Source organism: Scyliorhinus canicula, chromosome 11, assembly GCF_902713615.1.
Source record: "Scyliorhinus canicula chromosome 11, sScyCan1.1, whole genome shotgun sequence".
Taxonomy (NCBI): Eukaryota; Metazoa; Chordata; class Chondrichthyes; order Carcharhiniformes; family Scyliorhinidae; genus Scyliorhinus; species Scyliorhinus canicula.
In genome coordinates, this window is record NC_052156.1 from 119,220,614 (window position 1) to 119,234,704 (window position 14,091).

General features: G+C 48.6%; 1 protein-coding gene across 1 annotated transcript in view; it reads right to left on the reverse strand.

Annotated features, from left to right (window-relative positions):
• The window catches only part of LOC119973327 (potassium voltage-gated channel subfamily A member 1-like), a 284,640-nt gene that overhangs the window by 167,306 nt on the left and 103,243 nt on the right, over positions 1 to 14,091 (reverse strand). Inside the window, exon 6 of the mRNA XM_038811203.1 lies at positions 2,418 to 2,572. The gene's annotated coding sequence lies outside the window, so the exon portion shown is untranslated. The remainder of the gene's footprint in view (positions 1 to 2,417; positions 2,573 to 14,091) is intronic.

Below are 14,091 nucleotides of genomic sequence, written 5' to 3' on the forward strand. Positions count from 1 at the left end.
CGTTATTGGGCCAAGACGCCAAAATCATACCCCCACATCAAGAAGTCCACCCACTGTTGCATGCTGTCAGAACGGCACGAATCATGGCTGTTTTCAAAAGGTGTGCACCTGACGAGCACCGGGGAATTTGGAGCTGAGCACTGAGCTCACGGAGCATTTCCACTTATTCTGGGCGGGGTGAGAGTGGAGGAGTGGGGTTTGACTCGGGGGGGACCGGGGTTTGACTCGAGAGGCAACGGGCTTGACCCAGGGGCAAGCAGCCTTTGGCTGGGGATGGGCAGCCTTTGACTCATGAGAGGCTTGTGTAACACTGGAAGGGTACCGGGAGAAGGCTCCAAGGCATCAGGCCGCTATTCAGGAGAGGCTTCTTCTTGCCCATATGCAGGAGAGAAGAAGATGTCAACAGTGCTGCCTGATTCACCAAAGGCAAGAGAAAAATGTAAGGAGGAAGGGGTGGCAGGGTCTGCTCTGCACGCAGGGGATAAACCACAGAGAGCCATCATTCAGAGGCAACTCTCTAGATCCAAGGTATACAGACGGAGCCTGACATACCTCCAAATGTTCAAGAAACAGTGTCGCTGAAGACTTTGCATGTCCAGGAAACTGGTTGATCACATCTGTCACCTTCTACAGGATTTGGTATCATGGGGATTTGGAGGGAGTCCACTGCCAGTGTCGCTGAAAGATACTGAGAAGGTGCCTGATGACACCTGTGCAGACGCCACAGAGTGCAGCTGAGACAAGGTACAATGAGGCTCATGCTGCAACCTACACTTTGGTAGAATAAGCCATAGGGAAGCTGAAGATGAGCTTCTGATGCCTGCAGCAGTCTGGTAGAGCCGGCAATATAGGAGGGTGTCAGGCAAGGTAGTCACATGCTGTGCCTTGCACAACCTGCATTGCAATGGGAGGAGATGGGGGAACAGTGCATTTCCTCCAATGAGGAGGATGTTAAAGGGGATGAGGCTGAAGAGGTTGTTGAGGGAGAGGAGGTCGGTCATGATGTAAAGACGATGGCCAGGTGAGGTAGATGAGCTCGGGATGTGCTCATTGCCGTTAGGATCATGGAGGATGATGAGGAGCTTCAGTGAGGAACTTCCATTATCTTCACATGGTTTTTGTGAGCATTGCTCTCCCATTCAACTGATGGCAGTGCACACACTCTTTGATAAGGATCTTGGGAATGACGGTAGCCCTGTACATTGTGGGAGATATCCTCATTTCCAATGAAAAACGGGCATGACTGATGTGTTCAGTCACTGTGAGGGGATGTTAAAATGCTGGCAATCTTGCAGAAGGCACAAGAAGGAAGTCCTGGACTGAGCACCCTCTTTATTCTTGGTGCAGGAATCAAGTTTTAAGGTCTGGACTATAGGAATACCCCAATTCAGAGTAAGGAGACACAGAAATAGTGCAATTAGTGAGAGTTTATTTACAGAAGTAAACGCTGTCTACAAGTGATTAACAGCTGTCCCCATGCTCTGCAACCATAGCTTCTTAACCTTTCTAACTCTGCCGCGACATCTTGGTGCATCCCCAAAATCCACAGCAGAGGTGGAGATCTTGCTGTCTGCCTCACCCTGTTGTCTGTAATGACCTTGGTAGCGTCATCTGGAGTGTTGATATTGTTTGGGGGGGTGAGGGGGGCTTGCTTTCAGGGTCCTGCAGTGCCACCCTCCCCAGCCTGTGGCGCTGGTCACAGGAAGAGGGGATTCCTGTGGGTGGGACGCACCAAGAGTCACTTGGGTGGATGGTCCAAGGGTGTGCACCGCCTGCTCCTCCTCCCTATGGGTGCCTGAGGGCCCATAGCTTCCTCCTTGGCATAGAGGGGCAGCTGGAGTAAGCCCACTAGCGCCTGCAACATGGAGTTCATGTCCCGCAGCAGTGCAGGACCAATGTCTCCACTGCAACTGCCACCCTTGCTGTGTTGATCTCATTGCATTGTACTGTCGGCACAATCACCTCAGACACAAGGCAGGAGGTCTCTCAATCTGAGGAGTGTAGCTGACATCCCTTTCCTGAAATTTCCGACTTTGCCTTTGGAGCTCCAGCATCTGAGGCTTGACCGATTCCAGAAGCTAATCATCTGACTGGAATTCAGCAGATTCCTGACCTGAAGCAATCCTTCAAGCGCTGGAACTGTAGGATGTCCATGCCTCCCCATGCTGTGAATCAGAAAGTGTGATGTACTCAATTGTGACACCAAGGCTGCTGCAAAACATCCCACTGGGATGTGTGTATCTGCGCTGGTGGAAGGTGTCAATGAAAACTGTCTCTGGGTCTGAGAAATCATGGTCGATGCTGGTCACATAGTTGGTGACTTGGACCTGGCAATGGATGCACTGGGCTGCTTCCCAGATGTGCCTGCGATAGAAGGGAGTGGTCATTAGTGTCAGGGATCAGGAGAGATGACTCACAGCATTGTTGTCTGAGGGATGATGCAGTGCAGGAGCAGTCGACGTCCTCCCTGGCCAGCTGGATGGCTCTGTCCTCAAAGTCGGTCAGGAAGTTTAAGCTCAGGCATCCCTCCGCCCATCTGTGATCTCTCCCTCATATTGTGTACCAAGTTATCCTGCATGAAAACAGATGGAGAGAGTGTCAGCAGGATGCGTGCCAGGGCAGACAACAAGGATGCCTGGCATGTATGGATGGTAAGTGGGAGCGGAAAGGTGATGGGGAAATGACCCGCAAGGGAGGTGCAAATGTGTGTGGGAGAATGAGTGGTTGTGTCCCTTAATCTGCAGTAAGTGAGATCTCTGTGGATGTGTAATGGGTGGGTGTGTGAGTTGAGAGAGATGAGAAGAGTGGCTTAGCCTGATAGATTTAAGAGAATATTCATCATTTTCTGGAACTGGATGCCTGTGTTACTCTGATCACTGCTGCCACTACCTCTCATGCAGGGTCCTTGCTGGCTGGTTTCCTCCATATACATGGGTATAGAACACCACGCCGTGCCTCCACTGCACCCAGGAATTTCTCTAGGGAAGTGTCCAAAATCTTGGGAGCAGATTTCCTTGCAGCTGTAACTTGCCATCGACCGAGGGAATGTGGCAGGTAATTAGTGGGCCAACCTTTACATGTGGTGTCCCAATCATTAAAGTGCAGAGGTGATGGTGGGATGGGCGCATCAGGGGTCACCCATGAGTGATACTGCTTGGAATACGTGGCTGGACATTTTAGGCACTAAGTGTTGCACAATATGGCAGGAAAATATGCCATTGCTACCGACGGGCGAAACACCATTTTTCCAGCCCACCATTGGCCTTTGCCGATGTCACCCATAGTTACTTTCCTGCCTAAAATTTCATAGAATTTACAGTGCAGAGGCCATTCGGCCCATCGAGTCTACACCAGCCCTCCACCCTGTCCCCGTAACCCCACCAAACCATTTTTTTGGACTCGAAGGGAAATTTAGCATAGCCAATTCACCTAACCTGCACATCTTTAGACACTGGGAGGAAACCACACAGGGAGAACATGCAGACTCCACACAGACAGCGACCCGAGCTGGGAATCGAACCTGGGGCCTTGGAGTTGTGAAGCAATTGTGCTAACCACTGTGCTACTGTGCTGCCCTTTTTGTCCTGCGTAACCATCGAGGTAAGTCCTCTGAAGTCTCCAAATCCCACTGATGAATAGTTTTGGATGCTTTAAGAGGCAAATGAACTATGTCAACAACTAGCAAATCCAATCACATTAAAAACTCATGCTGCGTGCCCAGGTATCCCTTGTTTAATGGCTGTGATGTACTATTTACTATTTCTTCAGTTGATTCCATAACAGTTGTTACAACCTGCACGAGACTACAGAGACTGACCAATTAGCCTCCCCATGAGCCTCGTAGAAAATGAGCGGTGGGGACCCATCAGCAGAGTAAATGGACTCTAACATAAAAGCCGGCCCAGATGGGAATCGAGAAAGAGTAGTTCTGGCTGGGACTTGGAGTGTACGGTGTATATAGTTTACTGTTTAATAAAATATATTTCTTTACGCCTCTCGTTTTGGACTCCTATGTGGCCACTAAATTGGCGACGAGGGTAAAAGTGAAGCTGCAGTCGATGCTGCTAAAGATTGCTCAGCATGGTCATCTCCAATCACACTGCCAGAATAAGGTGTGCACAGTTTTTAAAATGCCGCTCTTTGGGAGACTTGATGTGTTCAGTGCTAGTGTGGAAAACTGTACACAATACTCAGAGCGTTTGCGCTTCTTTTTGAGGCTAACGTTATAAGTGGTGATGAGCAACAGACAGTAATACTCTTCACTGCCTGTGGAGGCCCCACCTTCAGCATGATAAAAAGCCCCAAATACCCAGAAGCCCTGGACTCCAAGACCATTGAAGAGCTGTTAGCACTAGTGGCAAACCATTATGACCCCAAACTGTTGGTCATCGTGCAATGTTACCGGTTTAACATGGCTGAGAGGACCCAAGGGGAGTCAGGTACCAAGTTCTTAATGCATTTGAGGAAACTAGCTGATCTTTGTGACTACAGGCCTTACCTTCCCAAGATGTCTCGTGACCGGTTGGTTTGTGGCATGAACAAGATGGCGACCCAACTAAAGTTACTGACTGAGCCATTGTTAGACCTTACAAAGACCGCAGAAATTTTGCTTTCAAGAGAAAATGCAGAAAAGGGAGTGCAGGAAGTCCAAGAGATGGACGTGAACAGTGTGGGAGGTACCCCCTCCCCACGTTCAGCGCCTCCCAGAGTAGGAACCCAAGGACCCCCGTGTTGCGGGAAACAATGCTGATGCCAGGCCTGCGATCTAGGACTGAATTAACTAGGCAATATACACCTTGCGAATCTGCAGAAGGAGACCCCAGGCGTTTTGGGGGTGCAACCGGAGAAACTGCAGGGAGCGAAAGCCACAGGGTGGCCAGCAAACCCATCGTCCCATCTGAGGTAGGCGTCAAACTAAAGCCCGCACTTTTCATTTGGAACAGCCCAGTCAAAAATTCATGCAGCTGCACTGTATTGTGGCACCCAAAACTGCCCCCATTCAGATCACTGTTCAAGTAAATGGTCACCCTGTTGTAATGGAATTGGAAATGGGAGCAGCAGTCTCGGTGATAGATAAACAAACATTTGAAAATTTCCAGTCAGGAGTATAGCGGTTGAATTTGAGTGATACAGAGGGTAGACTAGCAACCAACAAGGGTTACCAGTTGCTGTATCTGAGACCACGATGATCCTGGTGATTTACGGGCAGCAATCAATAAGGCTATCATTGATTGCAGCAAAAGGACAAGGCCCTATCTTTTAGGCCGCAGTTGGCTGCAATACCTAGATTGGCAGCGGATTATTCAGATGATTGCTGGACGCCTCTATGAGATGTTGCAAAATACCCCAATGTCTTTCAAACTGGGCTGGGGAAAATCAAGGGAGCCACGGCAAGAGTTCATGTTGACCGTGATGCATAGCCTAAATATTTTCGGGCCCGGCTGATCCCCTATGCACCACAGGCGAAGATTGAGGCAGAGCTCAGCGACTAGAGGAGCTCGGGATCATTCGGCCGGTAAAATTTGCCAATTGGGCAGCACCGGTGGTCCTGTCCTTAAACCAGACAAAACTGTTCAACTTTACGCTACTGTAAATTGACAGTAAATAGGGCCACCCAATTGGATAGGTATATGATACCAGGCATTGAAGACTTGTACGTGAAACTGGCTGGAGGTAATTTATTTACAAAGGTTGACATAAGTGATGCTGATCTTCAACTGGATTTAGACCCCGAGTCCAGACAACACGTGACCGTAAATACTCATGTGTAAGAGCAGCACGGTGGTGCAGTGGTTAGCACTCCAGCCTCATGGCGCCGAGGTCTCAGATTCGATCCCGGCTCTGGGTCACTGTCCGTGTGGAATTTGCATATTCTCCCCGTGTTTGTGTGGATTTTGCCCCCACAACCCAAAGATGTGCAGGGTAGGTGGATTGGCCACGCTAAATTGCCCCTTAATTGGAAAAAATTAATTGGGTACTCTAAAAAAAATGTTTAAAAAATACTCATATGTATTGGCCTGTGCCATTGTCCAGCGCATCATGGAAAGCATTCTGAGGGGCCTGCCATATGTGGCGTTTTATTTGGATGACGTATTGGTCACGGGTACGACAGAGCGAGAACACTTTTTAAAAATAAATTTAGAGTACCCAATTATTTTTTTGTTTCCAATTAAGGGGCAATTTAGCATGGCCAATCCACCTAACCTGCACATCTTTGGGTTGTGGGAGTGAAACCCACGCAGACATGGGGAGAATGTGCAAACTCCACACGGACAGTGACCCAGGGCCGGGATTCGAACCCGGGTCCTCAGTGCCGCAGTCCCAGTGCTATCCACTGCGGCACATGCCGCCCTAACAGAGCGAGAACACTTGAGCAATTTGGACGAGGTGCTCCACAGCTTTTCAGAGTCGGGCGACCGTCTCAAGAGAGAGAAGTGCATTTTCCTCGCAGGGAGGTCATTTCATTAGGGTACCGCATAGGCTGGAATGTACTACACCCGGTGGCAGAGAAGGTGCGAGCAATTCATAAGGCCCCCAAGCTGGAGAAAGGAACAGAGCTGTATTCATTTCTGGAGCTCGTGAATTATTATGGAAAATCTATCCCTGGACTCACAACCTTGCTAGCCCCACTACACGTCCTGCTGAAAAAAAACCAGCCATGTGTGTGGAGAGCGCCACAGGAAGAGGCGTTTGCTCAGGTAAAGGGGAAATTGACTTCATCCGGCCGACTGATGCAAAGAGATCCCGCAAAACCACTGTACTGCATTGGTGACGTGTTGTGACACCGCGTAGATGAAGGTAAAGAGCAGCCGATTGCATTTGCCTCGAGAATGCTGGCCACAGCAGAGAGGAACGATGCACAAATTGAAATAGAAGGATTACCCGCGGTTTTCGCCATCAAAAAGTTGCATCAATATGTTTAGATAGATAGAGAAATACAGCACAGAACAGGCCCTTCGGCCCACGATGTTGCGCCGAACCTTTGTCGTGTTTTACAATACTGATGGATCACAAGCCATTGTTGGGACTCTAAGACAAGCCTATCCCGCCCATGGGTGCTCTTGTTGACGGCATAGGAATATGCATTTGAACACTGACCGGCCATGCAGATTGCCAATGCAGATGCATTGAGTTGTCCTCCACTGGCGACACGGCCCTTGACTCCCCCAGAGTGGATTAAATTGTAGTCATATTGGACTTCATGGCTATGTTGCCAGTTATGGCACCCTGAATAAGCAAATAGATCCTTTGTTGTTCCAGGTCCACCATAACGTGCTATAGGGTGGTCAACACTGGAAACTGCCCAATGAGTTCAAGGCTTTTTCGACTAAGGCAGTAGAGTTTGAGAGTCGAAAATGGCATCTTCTTGTGGAAAACTCGTGTCATGTTCCCAAAGAAAAATCAAGACTCTATACTGCGTAATCTGCATAACGGGTACCCGCACATATCAAAAATCGAAATGCTCGCCTGCAGCTATGTCTGGTGGCCAGACCTGGATGCGGAGATCGAGCTCAGCAGTGTGGCGTTTGCCAGGAGCAGCAGAAGCTCCAGCCTGCCACACCTCTTCACCCATGGGAATGGCCAGGTCAGCCTTGAGAGCGGCTTCATGCCAACGTTGCCAGTCCTTTCCAGTGCACCCTGTTCCTCGTTGTTGTGAATGCCCATTCAAAGTGTTTAGAGGTTCACAAGATATCACCCACCACTACTGCAGCATGGTAGCATTGTGGTTAGCACAATTGCTTCACAGCTCCAGGGTCCCAGGTTCGATTCCCGGCTTGGGTCACTGTCTGTGCGGAGTCTGCATACTGTTCTCCCCGTGTGTGCGTGGGTTTCCTCCAGGTGCTCCGGTTTCCTCCCACAGTCCAAAGATGTGCAGGTTAGGTGGATTGGCCATGATAAATTGCCCTTAGTGTCCAAAATTGCCCTTAGTGTTGGGTGGGGTACTGGGTTATGGCGATAGGGTGGAGGTGTGGGCTTGGGTAGGGTGCTCTTTCCAAGCACCGGAGCAGACTCGATGGGCTGAATGGCCTCCTTCTGCACTGTAAATTCTATGAAATTCTACTTCAAAGATGGCAATTGAAAAACTGTGACTCTCCATTCAGTGCACATTCTTGACCATCAACAATGGCACGCCTTTTACTAGCGAAGGGTTCTCAGGTTTTGTTAACCTGTGAAAGCTAACAGGGTGCGGCACATCTACATGGTCCCATACCACGCGGCCTTGAATGGGCTGGCCGAATGTGCGGTGCAAATGTTAAAGAGAGGTTTGAAGAAGTAGATCTTGGTGTCTCTCGTCACACAACTGGCCAGATTTTTATTTTGTTCATGTGCCACACCACATGATGCATCTGGCATGGCGCCTGCAGACCTTTTAATGGGCCGAAAATTCCGGACCCACCACAGACTTGCATTCCTAGATATTAGCGAGAAAGTACACCGCAGGCAGGAGCAGCAGGGGCGTTGCCCGGACAGGCAGACGCGGACGAGACAGTTCGGACCGGGTGACGCAGTTTATATTCAAAACTTCGGTGATGATGCCAAGTGGATCACAGGAAAGGTGATTTGACAGACATGGCCCGTTTCCTACCAGGTTTGTGCTCAGGACCGAGTGATAAAGACGTACTCGACCACCTCAGACGCTGGAGTCAAGCTCTCGCAAAACTCTGGAGCTACCAGACAGATTCAAGTCAACAACCACAGCACCGGTGAATCCAAGGGCATAATGAATCACCCTGGGGGACCCTATGCAGAGATGTGTGAGATCAAGGACCTAGATTTTGATATGGAGACCCAGGCATTGGACGTTTCTGACTGTGAACAAGCGGAGCACAGATGCCAGTACTGGCCTACCCATGGCGATCGACAAGGAAACGATGTTCACCTTATAGATATCCACCTCCTGATCCAGCCCTGCAAGTGCAAGAGGGGAAAAAGATCAAGCCCCATCTTGCTCCACCTTCCTCCGATAGGTCTTCGGACTTTGTGGGGGAGGGTTGTTATAATCCGCTCGGGACCTCTTCCCTCTCGAGACACACCAATTAGCTTCCCCTGAGCCTGGTAGAATAAAAGCTTCCCCGCTAAGGAACGGGGGGGATCATCAGAAGAGGAGTGGACTCGCGCATAAAAGCCGGATCCGAGGAAGAATAGCCCCGGCTAGGACTTGGAGTGTACCGTGTATATCGTTTACTGTACAATGAAATAAGATTCTTTACGCCTCTCATTTTGGACTCCGCTATGGCCACTAAAACAGTATATCTATCTCAAATGAGAAATGGTTACCTGGTAATAATGGGCCAAATTTTCCGAAGAGTGACAATCACCCTCGGATTAGCACTCCATTCCTATTTTATTTTACATTAAGACAGAGCTCTACACATCTGGCTCAGACTTCTAAATAGGGCCTCTCCAGAAATGTGGAGTGTATGAGTTCTTGGAGTCCTCCACCACAGAGCATGGTCATTAGGGAGGTGGGAGGGGGGGGAGAAACCAAGTCACGCCCCCTTTTACGGCACCAGCTTTCACATTTTGGTAAGTCTTCACTCACAGGCATACTGAAAGGTTTTTGGACATTACTTTATGAGTGTGTGAGGTAAGTGGGTAAGTATGCAGGATGGCCGAGTGGGTAGGGTGGTAGGTGGCAGGATAGGTAGTGTGATGAAGTTGTGTCAGGTCAGGTCGGGAGAGTGGTCAAAGGGAAGGCAAGATGGTCAAGAGGCTTGTCAGAGGAGCAGTTATATAGTTACCCAAGCATCACGTATGGATCTTTACAGTTTACCATACCCAGGTAACTATTCTGGTGAGTGAGTCAGAACCCTCCAAAATCTCGGCCTTTAACTCAGAGTTGGAGACTTCTCAGAGGATTCTGGAGCCAGGGAATTTCCCCCATTGGAAGATGCAATTTCCCGGGTAATTCCTGTGGAGTCCTGGCATTGGGATATCCAAGGGGTCTCAAAGCACATCCTTCGGGATATGTTCGGTCTCTGAGGATTTCCAGTGATGGAGATGTGCTGAGTAGTCGCACATCAGGTGGCTCTCCTCCTCCAAACTCGAAAATAGACTCTTTCACACGAAATAGGCCACTCATATGGAGGAAAAAATATCCCCGCACCACAACCAACATCACCGTGAAGGGAGGTGCCGAACAACAGCCACTCCAGAGATCGTGTAGAAACAAGAAGTGGAAATAGAAGCTTGCATCGGGAAACGTGAAGGAGAATGAGGCCTTGGCACATCTCCCACAAGGGAGAGAGAGCCTGGCAAGGGGTGGGGGGGGGGGGAGAGTTGGGGGGGGGGGGGGGGTGAGCATCAGCAACAGAGGGACGACTAGGGGAAGAAACAGAGGGAAAGAGGGAAGAGAACATGGAGGGGCACAGGGACAGCTCCAGAGTGGGGGGTAGAGGGTGGGGGGAGTGGACAAGGGACAGAGGGAGAAAGTACCATAGAAGGAACATAGGAATAAAGATATCAAGGACATTTGGCTGGCTGTAGCAGGCCACACGTGGCAACTTGGAACCCAAAGGCACCGCAAGCAGCCATTTTGGAAAATCCCTGAACAAAGGGAAACCCCAGGGTGCAGGGTTTCATCCACATGGTGTACACACAGTTGGCTGCCATGTTGGATGTCCCCTGAACAAAGGGAAACCCTGGAGCGCAGGGGCCTGACCTTTTGGAGAGAACGGTGACTGCAGCCATTTTATATGGCCCCTAGCAAAGGGAAAACCCAGGGTACAGGGGCGTGTCCGTCATCTAAGTATGATTGATCTTGCAGGAGGGTGGGGGGGGGGGGGAACAGAAACCCTCATCAGAATAGTCACCTGGAACATCAGGGGACTCAACAGCCCAATGAAAAGGTCCAGAGTCTTCGCCCACCTGTAAAGTATGAAAGCTGACATAGTATTCCTTCAAGAGACACACCACAGGGAAAAGGACCGACTGCAGGTAAGGAAGGGCTGGGTAGGACAGACCTACCATTACCGCTGTGGGATGAGGGCCAGGGGGGTGTGGTGTTCTTTGTGTTGCTTATTTAGGATGGTTGGCGTAATGTTCCACAAAAACCGCAGTATAGCTTTTACTTAAACAAAGCTGTGATATTATTTACACGACTAAACAGGGTATCGACACTGTCCTTTTAGAATACAGAATTGATCAATAACATCTAACTACACTCATCTACCGCTAATCTCACTAACTGGTATAAACTATAATCTAACCTTCTCACACTAACTGCTCTTTTGACCTTCACTAGCTGTCTCCTGCATACACTCCTCCCCTAAGGTCCAGCATCACTGCTATAAACAGTTGTATCTGCAACTCCCTCTAGTGGCTATTCATGGCACTACATTAACCCTTGCAATGCTGATAGTTATGATAATACCATAGCCCCCCTTTCTTCGTGAAAGAAAATATTATTACAGTGGTTGGTATATTTTCTTTTAACTCTGACCTGCTCTCTAAATAACTAGTAATTATCACTATCTTATTATCATACAAACAGTATTTTTTAAATGACAGTTATATCACTTAGATGCAAATAGGTTAAATTACAATCACAAGTTCAGTCTCTCTGGAGGTTGTCTTCTTCTGGTAGGACGTCTCAGTGGAATGTTCAACGCATTGGATTACTCTATCACATCTCCTCACTGTGTTAGTGTTAAACTTGGATCTGGTAAGGCAATGTCCTTGAATATGTTGTCACGTGGAACAGCGTTTTCACGTTGAGCTTGAACCTTGTGCTTGGCACGTAATAATGCTCGTCTGTTTCTCCTGAACAGCAATCCTTGTTCTGTTTGTACGAGGTAGGACCGAGGTGCTGCCTGTTCTAGAACTTTGGCAAGATTTGGCCAGCCATCTTCTGGATTTTGAATCTTCACAAAGTCCCCTTCATGAAGCTCAGCTAAAGGCTTGGTATGTCTATTGTAGACCACTTGTTGCTTCATTTTTGTCTTCGTGTTATCAGTTTCTGGACTGATGATTTGTGATAAAGTGGTTCGTAGTCTTCTCCCCATCAGCATTTGTGCATGTGAGAGACCCATCAATAACAGTGTTGCTTGTTATGCTAATGACATGTCTTGACCATCTTCACTTGCCTTGTGGAAAAATCTCTTAATTATCCCTACTCCTCGCTCTGCTTTCCCTTTGGACTGTGCATAATGTGGGCTAGACATCATTTGGATAAAATTATATTGCTCTGTAAACTGTGTCCACTCCCAACGCATAAAACACGGACCATTGTCAGAGACAACATTAAGCGGAATACCATGCCATGCAAAAATCAATTTTGTTGCCTTTACCACTGATCTGGCAGTCGAAACCTTTAATAAAATCACCTCTGGAAAGTTGGAGTAATAGTCAATGAATATCAAGTAGTCATGACCCTGGAAATGAAATAGATCCATGCCCACTTTATTCCCTGGACTGGTCAAAATTCCATCATAAAATCCTAGATTTGACAGTGCATGAGGCCATTCGGCCCATCGAGTCTGGACCGGCCCTTGGAAAGAGCACCCGAATTAAGCCCACACCTCCACCCTATCCCCGTAATCCACTAACTTTTCTTGAAAACAAAGGGCAATTTAGCATGGCCAATCCACTTAACCTGCATATCTTTGTACTGTAGGAGAAAACAGGAGCACCCAAAGAAAACGCACGCAGCCGGGGGGGTGGGGGAGTGCAAACTCCACACAGCCAGTCACCAAGCCAGGAATTGAACCTCGGACCATGGAGCTGTGAAGCAACAGTGCTAACCACTGTGCCACAATGCCTCCCTTAACAATATCAGCTCTGGGAGGGTGGATCTGTTGCATGGTTGGATCTGTGGCATGGTTTCTTTGCTCTCTGCAGGTTGATGCATCTGCCAAATCGGACATGCTTGCAAATACTGATCAATCTCTGTTTATTCCTAGCCAATACTGTACACTGATTTTGTCTGGCTTGCGTACGACACTTCTCGATGCCTTGATGACCCTCGTCTGCTGCAGAATCCCCAGACATAAACTGGCAGGTATCACTATCCTGAGGGGCTGGTTTAGCTCACTGAGCTAAATCGCTGGCTTTTAAAGCAGGCCAGCGTACCAGCCTCCCTGGACAGGCGCCGGAATGTGGCGACTAGGGGCTTTTCACAGTAACTTCATTGAAGCCTACTCGTGACAATAAGCGATTTTCATTTCATTTTCATTTCATTTCCTGTCTCCTTTTAGCAGGGCACCATCAATTGTAGTCAGATCTCTTATGTCTTGAAAGGGTGATTTGCATCCAGCAGGCCCTCCTTCTCTGAGGTATTGTTTTACCTTTTGAGGCATCAGTTCTTATGGTCTGTATTTTGCGATCAGATACTGGTAGTATCTCAGAAATTAAACAAGCTTGCGATTCCATTCTTTAGACTAACTTGGGGTCTGATGTTTCAGCATCAGTAGTTGCCCTGTTTTCTGATGTTCAGCATCAGTCGAAGCTTTCATAGATAATCATAGAATTTACACTGCAGAAGGAGACGATTCGGTCCATCGAGTCTGCACCGGCCCTTGGAAAGAGCACCCCGTTTAAGCCCATGCCTCCAACCTATCCCCGTAACCCAGCAGCGCCACCGAACCTTTTTGGACACTAAGGACAATTTAGCATGGCCAATCCACCTAACCTGCACATCATTGGACTGTGGGAGGAAACCGGAGCACCCGGAGGAAACCCATGCAGACATGGGGAAAACGTGCAGACTCCACACAGACAGTAACCCAAGACGGAAATCGAACCTGGGGCCCTGGAGCTGCGAAGCAACTGTGCTAACCACTGTGCTACCGTGCTGCCCTTTGTTTCCTAAAGTTCCATCAGGAGTATTAGCTTTGGAGAGGTCGTTCACATCAACTAGGTCTTCCCTGGATTCTTCATCTGTGTCATCTGAAGTACCGTTTGAGTGAATTCTTTCCACTAACTGCAATCTTTCATGAGCAGCAACACCAATCAATGTTGATTTCTGACCCTCTATGACCTCAAAGTCGATGGGTATCTCTATTTTCCCATTCTTCACAAGACAGCATGACCCCTTTGCAGCTATTCTATTACCATTGTAATCCTTGAGCTCACAGGTGGGCTGCTTTATTA